We start from the raw sequence: 15,609 nt of genomic DNA on the forward strand, positions 1-15,609 counted from the left end.
CTGCAGAAGGTTTGTTTCTTAGCACACGCCATGCACACATTTGCCTCTCAACTCCTAGCTGTTATAAATCAGTTGTTAAATACAAGCTATTTCCTTTAAAAGCATCATTCTTCTCTGTATCTTTACTTTTCTCCTCTGGCTGGATTTTCTCAGTGAAGGCCACAGTCTAATGACCTTCAGAGCAAAGTATCATAGAAATGTAGGCCTGGAAGGCACCTCAAGAGGTTATTTAGTCCATCCCTTGCGCTAAGGCAGGACCAAGTAAACTTAGACCATCCCTGACACACATTTGTCCTCCTGTTCTTAAAAACCTCCAGTGATGGGGATTCCACTGTCAGAAATGCAGGTCTGCAGCTGCATTTGGGATTAGCTAACTAACTGCAGCTGAAACCTTTAATTGGCCAAATTGCCTGATTGGCTGAGCAGCACTTGGCCAGTGGCTGCTCAATACTTAGACCTGCAAATATGCTCATCCCCACCTTGTTCCCCACCTTGCTCCAGTCATGTTCCTGCCCTGCTTGGTTCCTGACTCTGGCTATCCTGGAGTTTGACTTCAGCTCCGATCATTAGGCATGACTGCCCATGTCCCAGTCCATGACATCCACAGCCTCCCTGGGTAGCCTATTCCACTACTTAACTAACCTTATATTTAGAAAGTCTTTCCTCATATTTAACCTGTATGTTGCAAAGCACATCTTTTGCCCCAGAAATGTGAAAATAGGGGAGAATTGGGAAGGGCGAGTTGAGTCTTTAAGTTGCCTAGCTCACTGATGGTGGGTTTTATTCAATTTCATTGCAGCCCATTCTGTATCACTTCATTTATTCAGTATAATTGTCTTACTGTACTTCCTAGAGACCCCCATCAAGATCAGGGCCCTATGGTGTTAGGTGCTGTACAAACACACAGGAAGAGACAGTCTCTGCCTTGCAGAGCCTACAATTAAACCAGATGAAAGGTGAACAGAGGCACAGAGAGAGGAAGAGACTTGACCAAAGTCACATAGCAGCTCAGTAGCAGAGCTGGGTAATAGATCCCAGGATTCCTACCTCCAAGTCATGTATGTAGTCTTGTCCACAGAACTATTACATGTGGCATATCCTTAAATTACATCAATGGCACCTGAAACGTACAGATAGGCGCTCTCTTTTTAACATTTGCATATATCTAAAGAAATATAGTTTCTCATCAAGTTTTTTACTGCGCTGAATCACTCTCGGGCTTCTTCCCCATGTTGGAACCTTTCCTGAGCTGTAGCTTGCTCTGATTTGTTAAGCACTTCCTTGTGCCGTTTATGGCTGCTCTAATCTCAACTATCTGCAATTCAATAAGGGATGGTGGGGAAAGATGCAATTAGCAGAGTTCTTTGTAGAAAGCACAGAGCTTTGTCAAATTACTCTAGATGTAACAAGACAAATAAGAAATGCGATTTACTCAAGGAAGATTTCCCCTAGGAAATGTTAATGTACGAAACTGTTGGCTGCTGATGTAACAGTATAGGTAGTAATATACCATATGTGTTCTCAGACTATTAACTTGATTGGGTAAAAAGCACAAGGAAGCTGTGTTTGCTTCTCAGTAGTGTTTTAGAAGAGGTATCAAGTATTTGTATTACCTGAATGTTTAGGTCATGGCCCAGATGTGCATTGTGTTATGTGCGGTACAAGGACAAATAGATGGTCCTTGCCCCAAAGAGCTTACAGTCTAAGAACCTGTCTACACCTGAAATGTTACTGCAGCTGCGACACTATACCACTTCAGTGTATGCATTCATTACAGCGAGGGGAGGGATTTGCCCAACACTGCCGTTAATCCACCTCCCCAAGAGGTAGTAGCTAGATAGACAGAAGAATTCTTCCATTGATCTAGCGCCATCTACACTGGGGGTTAGGTCGGATTTTTCACACCCTGGGGGATTTAGCTGTGTTGACCTAACTTTTTAGTGTAGACCTGGCCTAACTACAAGACAAGGGACAACAGGTGGATACAGACAGAGACAGGGAATACAAGGAAACAATATTGGTCAGCATAAGATTAGGCTATGGAGCACTTTCCCCTTCCTATCGATATCACCACAGTCTCAACCTGGATGCAGCATTAGTCATGTGTTCCCTATCCAGGGATGGATTTCAGCTAGCCTATAGCCCCATACAGTCAATTTACTGTGGCCTGGAAGTGCCCAGTGCAGCGTGGGAGAGAGGATGCAAAGGAGTCCGATGCACCTCCAAGACCTGGGGCTGGCCCTTGACATAGATTATAAAAGGATGACAAGCAAATAGCTGACAGACAGCAGTGTGGCTGTCCATGGTTCAGCCAAGAGCTGACCAAAAAAGTGGGGACCCATTTTCCTTACCTTGTTTTAGGTGTCTGTGATGTCATCTCAACTCTTGCAGGAGACATCCAAGATCCACAAATCATGTCTTGGCAGGGTAGTAAAAACAGACTAGATTTTCCTATATGTTATTTTAAATTCCATTGTTTGGCAGATGTCCCTAGGAACACGGGGCAGTGACCTGTGAAGGATACTACTAGAGCAAAAAGAAAAGGTGTCACATCCAAACTGACTGCAGAAAGCAATTTCCAGCGAGCACAAATGGGTTAGCAAGATGGAGGAGCTAGGGAGGAATGAAAAAATGTCAGCTGTTTTGAACCTTCCAGTGAACCCAGATCAGAAAGGTCTCCATGGAACATTGTCTCACTTTACCTAAGGTCAGTAATTACTGCCCCGCATTGACTCTGGATATGAGTCAACAGTGTGGCCTTGTTGCCAAGAAGGCTAATGGCATTTGGGGCTGTATAAGTAGGGGCACTGCCAGCAGATCAAGGGATGTGATCATTCCCCTCTATTCGGCATTGGTGAGGCCTTATCTGGAGTACTGTGCCCAGTTTTGGGCCTCACACTACAAGAAGGATGTAGAAAAATTGGAAAGAGTCCAGCGGAGGGCAACAAAAATGATTAGGGGACTGGAACACATGACGTATGAGGAGAGGCTGAGGGAACTGGGATAATTTAGTCTGCAGAAGAGAAGAATGAGGGGGGATTTGATAGCTGCTTTCAACTACCAGAAAGGGGGTTCCAAAGAGGATGGATCTAGGCATTTCTCAGTGGTGGCAAATGACAGAACAAGGAGTAATAGTCTCAAGTTACTGTGGGGGAAGTTTAGGTTGGATATTAGGAAAAACTTTTTCACTAGGAGGGTGGTGAAGCACTGGAATGGGTTTCCTAGGGAGGTGGTGGAATCTCCTTCCTTAGAGCTTTTTACGGTCAGGCTTGACAAAGCCCTGGCTGGGATGATTTAGTTGGGGATTGGTCCTGCTTTGAGCAGGGGGTTGGACTAGATGACCTCCTGAGATCCCTTCCAACCCTGATATTCTATGATTCTATGACTCTTTGTAATAAACAACACTCCCTCTGAAGTGCTTGATATGGAACTGTTCTGCTTTCTTTGTGTGTATTCATTGTTCATATATCAGCAAACCCTCCCGCACGGTCCAGTGTAAGGGCCTGATCCTGTTCCCATTTAAGTCACCAACAAAACTCTATTTGATGTCATTGTTAGCCAGTTAGGGTCTGTCTATGCAGCCAAGAAAAATCCATGGCTAGACTGTGTCAGCTGACTCGGACATGCGGGGCTGTTTCATTGTGGTATAGACGTCCTGGCTCAGGCTGGAGCTCTAGGACCCTGCAAGGTGGGAGGGTCCCAGAGTTCAGGTGCAAGCCTGAGCCCAGAAGTCTATGCAGCAATGAAACAGCCCCGCAGCCCGGGCCCCTTGAGCCTGAGCCGGCTGGCACGAGCCAGCCGCAGGTGTCTAGTTGCTGGATAGATTTTCCCTTTGGCCTGTGTCTCTTCATGCTGATGTATCTCAACATCTCTCTCTGGTAGGGCTGCCGGCTATCCAGGTTTTCCCAGGATCATATCTTTGATGAGGTAGCTGTAAGGATGCTTAGTCCACACTGCCAGCAATCTAGTTTTATGGGCTCAGGATCATTCCAGATATCCCAAGTTATTATACCTCAGAGGTGGCACCCCTACTCTATGGGCCTGAGCCACAGCCGACTAACATCAATGGGGATCTTTCCATCAACTTCAATGGGCTGACAGAGTGAAGAGCCACTTCTCTGACAGTGTCTGTGACGGGGTGCCATACTCCCCGCAGGATGGTGCTGCCTCCTCCTGGCCGCTGTGGGGAATAGCTCCGATGCCTCTCCCTCCCATTGTCCCCCTCTCGCTCCAGGTGCTGCAGCCTCTTCTCCATGACATGGCCCTCTGACCAGGTCACTGTCCATCTTTCCTCAAAGTCTCTCCTGACAAATAGGCCCAGCCAGTGCCACTTCCTCAGAGGCTGTAGGGGAGTGCGGGCCCACCCTCTACTCCAGCTTCCAGTCCAGGTTCCTTGACCAACAGTCAAGGTCTGCAGCTTCCCTAACTTTACTGCTCTTGCCTCTGAACTATGTCCTAACTTGTCCACTCTTCTTTCTCAGGCTCCTATCTCTCTCCAAGGGCCCACTAGGTCTCAGGGACTCCCGTCCCTCCTTCCCTCAGGGAAAACGGCTGCCACTCTTCATCCTGTAGCCTCCTCCTGTTGTCAGCCTCTTGGCTTTATGTAAGTCCCACTGCTCCCTCACAGGCAAGCTTGCTTCCAAGCAGTGGCCTCCTTCTAGCCTAAATCTCTCCCTTATATTGCCGCTGAATTGGTTGATTTGGCCCAAGTGGGCTAATTCAGCTCTCTCAGGGCTGGTGTGGGGAGCACACCCCCTTACAGTGTCTGTAGTGGGGAAAGAGCTAATACAGAAATACTAAGAAAGGGCGTGGAGGTGCAATTTTTAAATCTACCTGTGTATTCTTCCAATGGGGGGATGGGGAGGGTTCATGTTCTGATTGACTGTGTAACGTGCCACCTTGTTGGTACTATATATAAACAACAGTGAACAACCTTGTCTTTATTTATGTATGACTAGACTGGGCCATCCATGGCATGGGGCAGGGCCTAGGTACAATCCCTCTCTGTGCTCCCGTTTCTCTTTATGGAGTGGAACACACTCCCCACCGTCCCTTTCCCCTCATGACCAACCAGCTCTGCCTAACATCCAAGCCTTCCAGCCCAGCTGCTCCCACAAGCCTGCAGCCCCTGCACAGTGGAGAGTGCCTGGTAGCCCTCACATGGCTGTGCCGGGGTGTATGGCCACCTACTCCCCGGCATGGCTACAGTCCTGTGTCTGGTCCCCTTTAACACTCTGTCAGGCATTGGCTTTGTCCACCTGCTAATGCTTTATGGGTCAAATGCAGATGCAGACAATAACCGAGTGGTCAACACTGTAACATCCTACCCCTAGCCAGGGAGGGCTATTAGATTGCACGACATGACTCAATGAGCATGATATTGAGCCTTTGCTCCATCCCCTGGGTAAGGGGCCATGCACAGGAGGTGGCTCTCTGACTCTCCCAGTCACAAGCAAGGGAGGGAATAATTTGCTACGGCCATATAGCAGGTGGAGCACACTTCCCCTTCGCAAACTTGTTTGCGGAGGTGTAGCCTTAGTTCTGCCACTTTATGTCCCCCTCCCTGCTCACAGTTTGGGAGGCGAGCAGAGTATCAGGTGCATAATCCTGTCCTGCACCCAGACGCCGGGGAGCCCTAACATAGCCCAGCAAGGGGGTGGAGAGCCCTGACTCCATCGTATACCCCAGCCCCATTAGGGTGAGTCACTATCAGGGACTTGCTGAAAACAGGTATTTTAAAGAAAAAATACAAATCACATTAAAAATGAAAGAGAAAGAGAAACTTTGGCCAAAATTTTCAAAAATGGGAGGACAAATCAGGCTCCCAAAATCTTATGGAAGAGGCTGAGGACGAGGCCTAGCTTTTAAAAGGACAGAGCAACCAGCAGCTCCCACTGAATTCCACTGGGCCATGAGACCATTCAGCGAGAAGTACAGTGTTGCAGTACCCGCAGAACCCAGCTTGGCTCTTCCCAAGCTAATGCAAGCTCCTGTTTCCCCTTTGCCTGCTGCATTGCTTTTCTAATGGCTTTCAGCTCTTCTGGTGCTGGCTGCTTCAAAGAGTAAAGGGGACCTGAATAGAAAGTCTAGAGATGAAGCAGAAATCTATTTTCATCCCTTGGACTGATTGCATCAATCATAAAAAAACTGTTTGGGATCTCACGGAGCACCACAAGAGGCTTGCAGCATAGATTAATATTGTGTTCTCTCTCCTAGCAGCAGGATACAGCATTTAAAGCGTATCATCTTTGTGAGTGGTTCAAAGGAAGTGCAAAGTGTGTTGTGGAACAGATATACACCAAAACAAGAAGGAATGGGAGCAGTACAAATAAAAGGAAAGTACTGCACTATTGTCAGGAGACAAAAATGATACTGCAATTGTGGCAGAAGATAAAGCCAATTTAGAGGCAATTGTGAAGCGATGGGATGAGATACGTGAAGCGTAAACACAAAACAATGAAAATCAGGTCACTCTTTCATCCCTGGGAGGAAAGTGGTGTCAGGCACTCAGGCCTAGCAAGGTGAACATGACAGTTGAGTCCCTGTCCAATTTTCAATATCTGCAAAGCAAGATCAGAGAAGCCAAGGAAGGCTACAATCACAAATAGAGAGAGAACAATAAGCGAGGGGAATATTGCGAGCTAGCAAGTCTGAAATGGCAGGTGCCAAAAGAAAGCTGCAGTGAGTGACAGGTGTAAGAAGCACTTAACTCACTAGTCTTGTCCTCAGAGGTGCTGGCAAAGAGCCATGAAAGTTCTTTCGGTGAGAAACACGTACAGTATGTGGAACAGGATGACAGTGAGTGGGCAACATATCCTTTATGAATGCATCCGATGAAGTGAGCTGTAGCTCACGAAAGCTTATGCTCTAATAAATTTGTTAGTCTCTAAGGTGCCACAAGTACTCCTTTTCTTTTTGCGAATACAGACTAACACGGCTGCTACTCTGAAACCTTTATGAATGGGCTCCAAAATGCAGGCGAATTAAATAAGATTCAGGCAATGTTTCAATGCTTAGGCATGAGCATGCTGTCTTTGAGCCCGCTGCTGCAGTCTTTGCACACACAAATATCCCACTGCTAACCATAGTGGACAGAATTCACTGCCTCATTCATACCAAAGAGATCTTTCCTAAAACCTACTTCCTACCCTTTTATCAGCCACTTTAAACAAGAACTGCAGAGCTGGACTCACAGAGAGCTTAGCCCTGCTGATTGTTGATAGACTCAGAGGAGAGAGGAGGCTTCCCTAGCTACGCATGGCAGAATTCCATTTTTATTTTTTTTTAATTTTGACAGATAATTATCTTGAAGCTTTTTTTATTTTATTGATTTACATGTTCACAGTTGCAGGGGGTAAGACAATGGAGGAGGGTCAGACAATTATTTAATGACAACAGACCTGGAGATTAAAAAAATTAAAGCTTTCTAACCATTAAAACACAAATTGTCAACATTCTATGTCAACGTATACAAAGTAAATATCCTTCAATCAAACTCTATTAAGTTCTTAACCAGCATTTTTCTCGCTGTGCCTATCTGTAAATTGTGATTAGCTATCCAGCCAGTTAGTTACCCTGACATTGGAACACAGGGAATAGCTGGGATGGAAGCAGGCCAGGAAGCCCATCCGAGCTATGATTATTATTATGGTGTATTACGGTAGCACCGAGAGGTTCCAACAGAGATTACATCCCCATTGTTATTGGTGTGGCTGGAGACAGTTATTGTCTCAAAGAGCTCACTATCTAAACAGACAAAAGCAGGAAAAGGAAGCATCATAATCCCCATTTTACAGATGGGGAGCAAGACACTGAGAGACTAAATGATTTGACCAGGGTCACTAAAGAGTCTGTAGCAGAATCAACAATCGGATCTCCTTAGTCCCAGTTCAGAGCCTTAACTATGAGCCTATCCTTCCACTCAACTCCTTGGTATCACAGTCTATGCTAGTTGCTGCTATTGTTAGGTAGCTTAAATGACTCTCTTTATAAACTATAAGTTTATAAATGACTCTCTTTATATCTCTTTATATCTAAATGACTCTCTTTATAAACTATAAGCCAGTTTCCTCACCATTCCCTTAAGCTAAAGTTTGGACATCTGTCCCTATCTCAGGTGGCCTTGTGGTATGCAGTCACTCTATTCCCATCAGGGTTTTACCTTGTTGAGTTCCTCTTCTCATCTCTTTTATATTGTTTTTTCCCAAACTGGTTCTCAATTCTTTAACCTATTTAACTAACGACTGGCCTTGACCTCTTGCTGTTTACCTGCTCCACTTCTGTAATATCCTTCAGAAAATAAGGTGATTAACATCTAACACAGAATATTACAGTGACCTTCACAGAAAGGCCTACTAAATGGCTATAATAATATCTCATTTAAATTCTGTAGAGGTATTTCTATTTATATAGCCCATTTGTTCTCGTAGTTTTAATAACCCCAGGTTCAACTCATCCCTGCTCTCTCTTCTTTAACATGTTCTCCAAACCTTCTGGCCCTCTATTAAGTCAATTCTCTAAATACCTTATCTGTTTATCTTTCCACCTGCTAAATGCTCTGATTGGATGATGATTTGCGAGATTGCATCTGAGAAGTTCATCTAGCAGCAACCATATCCGCGGGAGTTACCCACGGATTTTGCACTTCTACAAGTCACCGGATTCCTCTGCATTGAAGGTTCCCACGGTCTGTCCAATACAGCAGACAAACCGTGAGGGAAATTCATCCTGAGCATAAGGGATGATTCTGGCAGAATCTGTCAGGAAGTCTGTATAATCTCCATACACTGCCTGGTGTGGGCTAATTAGACATGTAAACGGTATGCTAATGATCAAAGGAAACTACAAACATACAAAATTCTTTAAACAAATCTACTTTCATAAAGAGTGTTAGACTCCACATACTCTACACTAAACAACTGATGAGTATTGCTTTATTTGTAGCACAAATGCATCCCGACTTGAATCCCACTGAAGTCAATGGCGTTATATCGGTGATGAACCTGGAAGTATATTCAAGAGAGTCGACTGACATTTTTGGTGTGAAAATGGCCATTTTTCAAAAACTAAACTTTCGGTAAAATAATTGTCAACATTATTGACATTTTCAGTTTTTGTAAGATTTATACCATATTTCCCCCCAAAAAAATTTTGAAGTCATTTTCAAAACTATTATCAATGTTTTTTGTTTACCAAAAAACACATTTTCTTACTGAAAACTAGATCTTGGTAAATAAAAGGCACAAAAACTATTTCAGTTGTGTACTAATATTTCCATTGGTTCAAACTAACTACAAACAAAACTGTAATCTTTTAGTTAACAATGTACTATATTTCTTCTATGCTTCATAAAGAAAGGTTACTGGGGTGTACTGAGGATTATGTTGGAATTGCAAGCTATTATTTAAAGAGTGGCAGGAAGGAGCTGTTCCTTCTTGCAAGCTAGAGGGGCTCTGGAGGGAAGCATGTGATGCAATTGGAGTGAGTCTTGAAAGAACAAGCATAGAACAATGTGGGGCTAGTAGTGCCTCTGCCTTAGAGAGCAGCCTGCTTTGTTTCTCTGTTTTTAGTTGCTGTGTTATCATTCTGGATTCTAAGAATAAAAGTAGTGTTATGTTGCAAACTTCCAGCAAGAGTACTGATGTTTTTATCTAATTTCTCAGTGTGTATGCCTGAACATAACAGTTTCATACAGTAACTGTGAGTTTCCCAGAGTTGCTTCTGTACATTCACTCTCAAGGGAATATACACAAGCCCTCTAAGAACAATATTTACATTCTGCAACTGATGTTACGAAGGTCTGCAACAAAATGGAAGTGTCTTGGCTAATGAGAGTGCAAGGAAGCTGTACAGTTACTGTATACATATTGTGTATAGCTAATAATGGCTGTCAGCTACTCAGGTTTTCATAATCAGTGAGCAATTATGTCTTTGTAAAATGTAATCAGGCTGCAATCTCAAATCTGCTCCTAACATTTCTCTCTCTCTCTCACACACACACACACACACACACACACACACACACACACACACAAACACGATATGATCTAAACTTACACCCTTCTGTCTTTCCATGGTTTGCTTTTATCATTAGCTTAAGGTCCCTATCCAACACCTCTTGAAGTTCCTGAGAGTCTCCTCTAACATCAACAAGCAATGGATCAGGCCCTTAAACATTAACCAAAATAAAATCAGCTTCAGCATCCTCCCAAACTTGGCTATTCCTAGGGCTTTCCTCTGCAAGATCCCACTGCGATTCTTGCCCCTGGTTCCTTCTGCCACTGACAGACACCCAAACCCTGCTTTAGTTATCTCCCTGAGTTGGAGCAGACTGGCGCCAACTGCCAGGAGATGGGTCTGCAGAAGTACCTGCCTCTTGTGCAGGACTGTAGCCCATGACATCCAGTGACATAGGCCAGAATTTTCAAAAGAGCTGAGCACTTTGGAAAATCTGGCCCCAGTTGTGGTTGCTGAGCCAGTGGATACCTGACTATGAGCTCTCTTGACAACTTGCCTTCGTGAACATGCAAAAGCCTCTTCTCTGATTTGCAACTTGGAGTTTAACAGCTGTAAACACCTCAGCCTCTGGCATTATTAACTCCAGGATACTGAGTTCTTATCTCATACAGAGAACCAAGTGTTGAACTAAGCATGAAGTTTATAAAACATTGTTAGAAAATTGCCAAAGTTCCCTCCTTTAAAGCACACAAGAAAGCTGAAAGGGAAGATGAGGATACGGAAACACAATATAAAGGTAACCAATTATCCTCCAAGGCTGCTTTACCCACACAGACTCGAAATAGGAGTATGCCCCAAACTCAGCACATAGCAGGTGTTCATGTTGCCATATAAATTGCCTTTATAAACCAACTGCTTAAAAACCCTCTGACTTTGATATACTAGCTATAGCCGACTGAAATATTTTTTATTTCTTTTAACTTTGCATCCAATTGTTTTCGTCTCTCAGCCCACGACAAGAGTCTTGTCCAAATTGAGGTGATTATGAAAACTCACTTCTTTAAAACACACTGTAGCTTTCCCTTTATTGTAGCTTTCACTAATAGCAGAAGCTACAGGTAGGGTTGTATTTATATTTCCATTCTCAACTGGTTTCAACCCCCCTTTTCTTCATCTGGAATTTTTTATTCTTAGCTTAGTGCAGAGAATTATTTACATGAAAAAAATACCTGACTAGAATCTGTTGATCCATTTTTTTTAATTACAGAGGAGTGGAAAATAATTGTATAGTGTACATTTTTAAAGACATATTGTGGCATATATAGTAATTTCCTGCTATATCTTTGGAAAATCTGTATTAAGTGTATTATCAATGTGGGCCAGGGATTGTGTGTAATTCCATGGGGGAGGATAACTACAGACCCTGCAAGAACTAAGAGAATCGAAATGAATTCTTCACATCGGTCTTCACTGCAGAAGATATGAAGAAGATTTCCACACCTCAGGCATTCTTTGTAGGGGAGAAATCTGAGGAACTGTCCAAGATTGAGGAGTCAGTAAAGGATGTTTTGGAACAAACCGATAAATTAAACAGTAATAAATCACCAGGACCAGATAGTATTTACCCAAGAGTTCTGAAGAAACTCAAATATGATGTTGTAAAACTACTAACTGTGGTATGTAACCTATCATTTAAATCAGTTTCTGTACCAGATGACTGGAGGATAGCTAATGTGACACCAATTTTTTTAAAAGGCTCCTGAGGCAATCCTGACAATTACAGCCCAGTAACTTCAGTTCCAGGCAAATTGGTTGAAACTATAGTAAAGAACAGAATTATCAGATACATAGATGAACATGATTTGTTGGGGAAGAGTCAATGTGTTTTTTGTAAAGGGAAATCATGCTTCACCGATCTGCTAAAATTCTTTGAGGGGGGCCAACAAGCATGTGGACAAGGGGGAATCCAGTGGATATAGTGTGCTTTCACTTTCAGAAAGCCTTTGACAAGGTCCCACACGAAAGGCTCTTACGCAAACTAAGCAGCCATGGAATAAGAGGGCAGGTCCCCTCATGGAACAGTAACTGGTTAAAATATAGGAGACAAAGGGTAGGAATAAATGGTCAGTCTTCACAGTGGAGAGAGGTAAATAGTGGGGTTCCCTAGGGATCCACACTAGGGCCAGTGTTGATCAACATATTCATAAATGATCTGGAAAAAAGGCCTAAACACTGAGGTGGCAAAGTTTGCAGACAATACAAAATTACTCAAAATAATTAAGTCCAAAGCAGACTGCAAAGAGCTACAAAGGGATTTCACAACACTGGGTGACTGCAACAAAATGGCAGAAATTCAATGTTGGTAAATACAAAGTAATGAATATAGGAAAACCTAATTCCAACTATACATCCAAAATGATGGTGTCTACACTAGCTCTTACCCCTCAAGAAAGAGATCTTGGAGTCATTGTGCATTGTCCTCTGAAAACATCCGCTCTACATGCAGAGGCAGTCAAAAAAACTAATAATGTTAGGGACCATTAGGAAAGGGACACATAATAAGAAAGTAAATATCATATTGCCAATATATAAATCCATGACAGGTTTCAGAGTAGCAGCCGTGTTAGTCTGTATTCGCAAAAAGAAAAGGAGTACTTGTGACACCTTAGAGACTAACAAATTTATTTGAGCATAAGCTTTCATGAGCTACATCCAATGAAGTGAGCTGTAGCTCACGAAAGCTTATGCTCAAATAAATTTGTTAGTCTCTAAGGTGCCACAAGTACTCCTTTTCTTTTTATATAAATCCATGGTACATCTACAGCTTGAATACTGACTGCAGTTCTGGTTGCCCCATCTCCAAAATGATATATTAGAGATGGAAAAGCTACAGAGAAGGGCAACAAAAATGATTAGGTGCATGGAACAGCTTCCGTATGTGGAGAGATTAAAAAGATTTGGACTTTTCAGCTTCAAAAAACTGAGGCGGGATATGATAGAGGTGTATAAAATCATGAATGGTGTGGAGAAAGTGAATAAGGAAGTGTTATTTACTCCTTCACATATAGCACAAGAATCAGGGATCACCCAATTAAGTTTATAGGCAGCAGGTTTAAAACAAACAAAAAGGAAGTATTTATTCACACAATGCACAGTTAACCTGTGGAACTCATTCCCAGGAGATATTGTGAAGGCCAAAAACTATAACTGGGTTCAGAAATGAATTAGATAAGTTCATGTAGAATAGGTCCATCAGTGGCTCTTAGCCAGGATGGAACCCCATGCTCTGAGTGTCCTTAGCCTCTGACTGCCAGAGGCTGGAAGTGGACAGCAGGAAATGGATCACTTGACAATTGCCCTGTTCTGTTCATTCCCTTTGAAACACCTGGCATTGGCCTTTGTCGGAAGACAGGATGCTGGGCTAGATGGACCATTGGTCTGATCCAATATGGCTGTTCTTATCTTTTTTAAAAAAAGTGGGGATATGACTGGACAAATTCACTCAGGGTGTAACACCTCCATAGAAGTACCACCTCCCAGGGAGGCCCATCTATATTGGTTCAGACAGGATTCCACAGGGGCTAGCAGATGAAGAAAGGACTTTGGGATAAATAGCCAGAGTTTAAATTAACTCAGGGACTTCTGTGCAAGGGGGCCCCAATCCTTAGGGAAGGATTGGAAGGACTTTGGCTTACTCAGGCCCCATGAAACTGAGTGTTCTTGTTCTAAGCAAAGGAGCGATCAACTGATAACCACCAAAGGACACAGCCCTTGTCAGAGTCAAGGTGTGATCTCTGGTAAGCTTATTAATATGCATGCAAGTTCTTTTACTGTTTTTAGTATGTTTTCCCTGAATAAATGAGCTTGCTTTGAAAGAGTGGTCGGGCAGCTTAACTGTAGCAATTACACTGTTTACCATCTCTGAGGAAAAAAGTAAAGCAGGCCACTTAGGCAGCCTGACTCTGCTGGGGAATTCACAGCATAGGCAGGGAACTGCGCAGCTTGGAAATTCCCTGGTCAGGAGGGACAGATGCAGGGCTCTGCCCAAAAGAGGTCGTAGCTGGGGAGCCAGAATCCTAAGAGATGGTGCCCTTACTGGACCATAGAGGGGGAAAGTTGCCCTGCGTCGTGACCCACATGAATATCAGATTTCCCACAGCAGATAAGATGAGTGGTCTATCTAGTCCAGTGTCCTTTCTCTGACAGTGGTCAGCACCAGATGCTGCACAGGAGGGTATAAGAACCCCACAGCAGCAAATGAGGGATAATCTGTCTCCCATGCAGGTGTCATCCTGATGTCTAATAGGTAGAGACTGGCTTGAGCTCTGAAGCATGAGTTTAAATATCCCTGACACAACTTTTTGTTATAAATTAATAACAATGCTGTATACTCTTGCTATCCACATATAGATATAAATTCTCAGCCCCTATTAGAGTCTTGCTACGTGCTTGGTCTCAACACTGTCCAGTGGCAGTGAGTACTGAGTCTAATTACACATTGTATGAAAAACTATTTCCTTGCATTAGTTTTTGAATTTCCCACCTATTAATTTCATTGATCTTCCCCTTGTTCTAAGACAGGGAGAACAGAATCGCCCTCTCTATTGTCTCTCCACCACTCGTTATTTTATATACTCCCTTCTTAGTCTTCTTCTTTGAAAGAGAACAATCCCAATTCTTTCAAACTCTTCTTATGAGAGTTTTTCTAGGCCCTTGATTATTCTTGCTGTTCTTCTCTGAACTCTCTCTGGGTTCTGCAATACCCTTTGGAGATGGAGGGTACAGTACTATATGCAGTATCCTGAAGAGGCCACACCATTGCTTTACATAGACATTATGATATTCTCAAAATCAGTTCCCACTCCAATTCCTTATGCAAGCTAACATCTCATTTGCACTTTTGACTACCGCTGCACATTGAACAGAAGTCTCCATGGACAGCCTGAGCCCACACTAGAGTGACCAGATGTCCCGATTTTATAGGGACAGTCCTGATATTTAGGGCTTTGTCTTATGTAAGTGCCTATTACCCCCCAACCCCATCACAATTTTCGATACTTGCTATCTGGTCACTCTTTCCCACACGCTAATTATGCATTGTATAAAATAGTCTTTTTACATTCCCAACTCAAACCAGCTGAACTTTCCAAGATAAATTTTTCCAAATGCCTAGTCCATTTTGGAAAAAAGACGGTTAAGGTAAAATATAACAGTTGTTAGCAATCTTTAAACATCAGTTTTTCACAAGCATCATAAAAATATCTCATTATATTAGTTGTTCTGCTATGTATGGAGTAACAAATACATAGAGCCTGATTTTGAGAGCACATGCAAATTTGCTAGTCTAATTAGCAAAAGCAATGGCCACACTGAACACACAGCTGGGGTATTCATATACATCTAGCTGCCATTTGTACATTCAACCATCCAATCTGCCAACCTTATATTTTTCTGTTGCATCTATCATGCCATATCAAGATACATATCTGTCAGTAGACAGGTACAAAATTCAAGTTTTGCCTCTGCAGTCACAGTAAATACACATGCAAATTTGACACACAATTGGGAGCACATTTTTGTGCAAGCATTTCCTTTTTTTTTTTTTAATAACAAGCCCAGTATATTGATAATTACAAAGATGGGATTTAACCA

The sequence above is a fragment of the Dermochelys coriacea genome, chromosome 5 (assembly GCF_009764565.3).
Source record: "Dermochelys coriacea isolate rDerCor1 chromosome 5, rDerCor1.pri.v4, whole genome shotgun sequence".
In the NCBI taxonomy this organism is placed as follows: Eukaryota; Metazoa; Chordata; order Testudines; family Dermochelyidae; genus Dermochelys; species Dermochelys coriacea.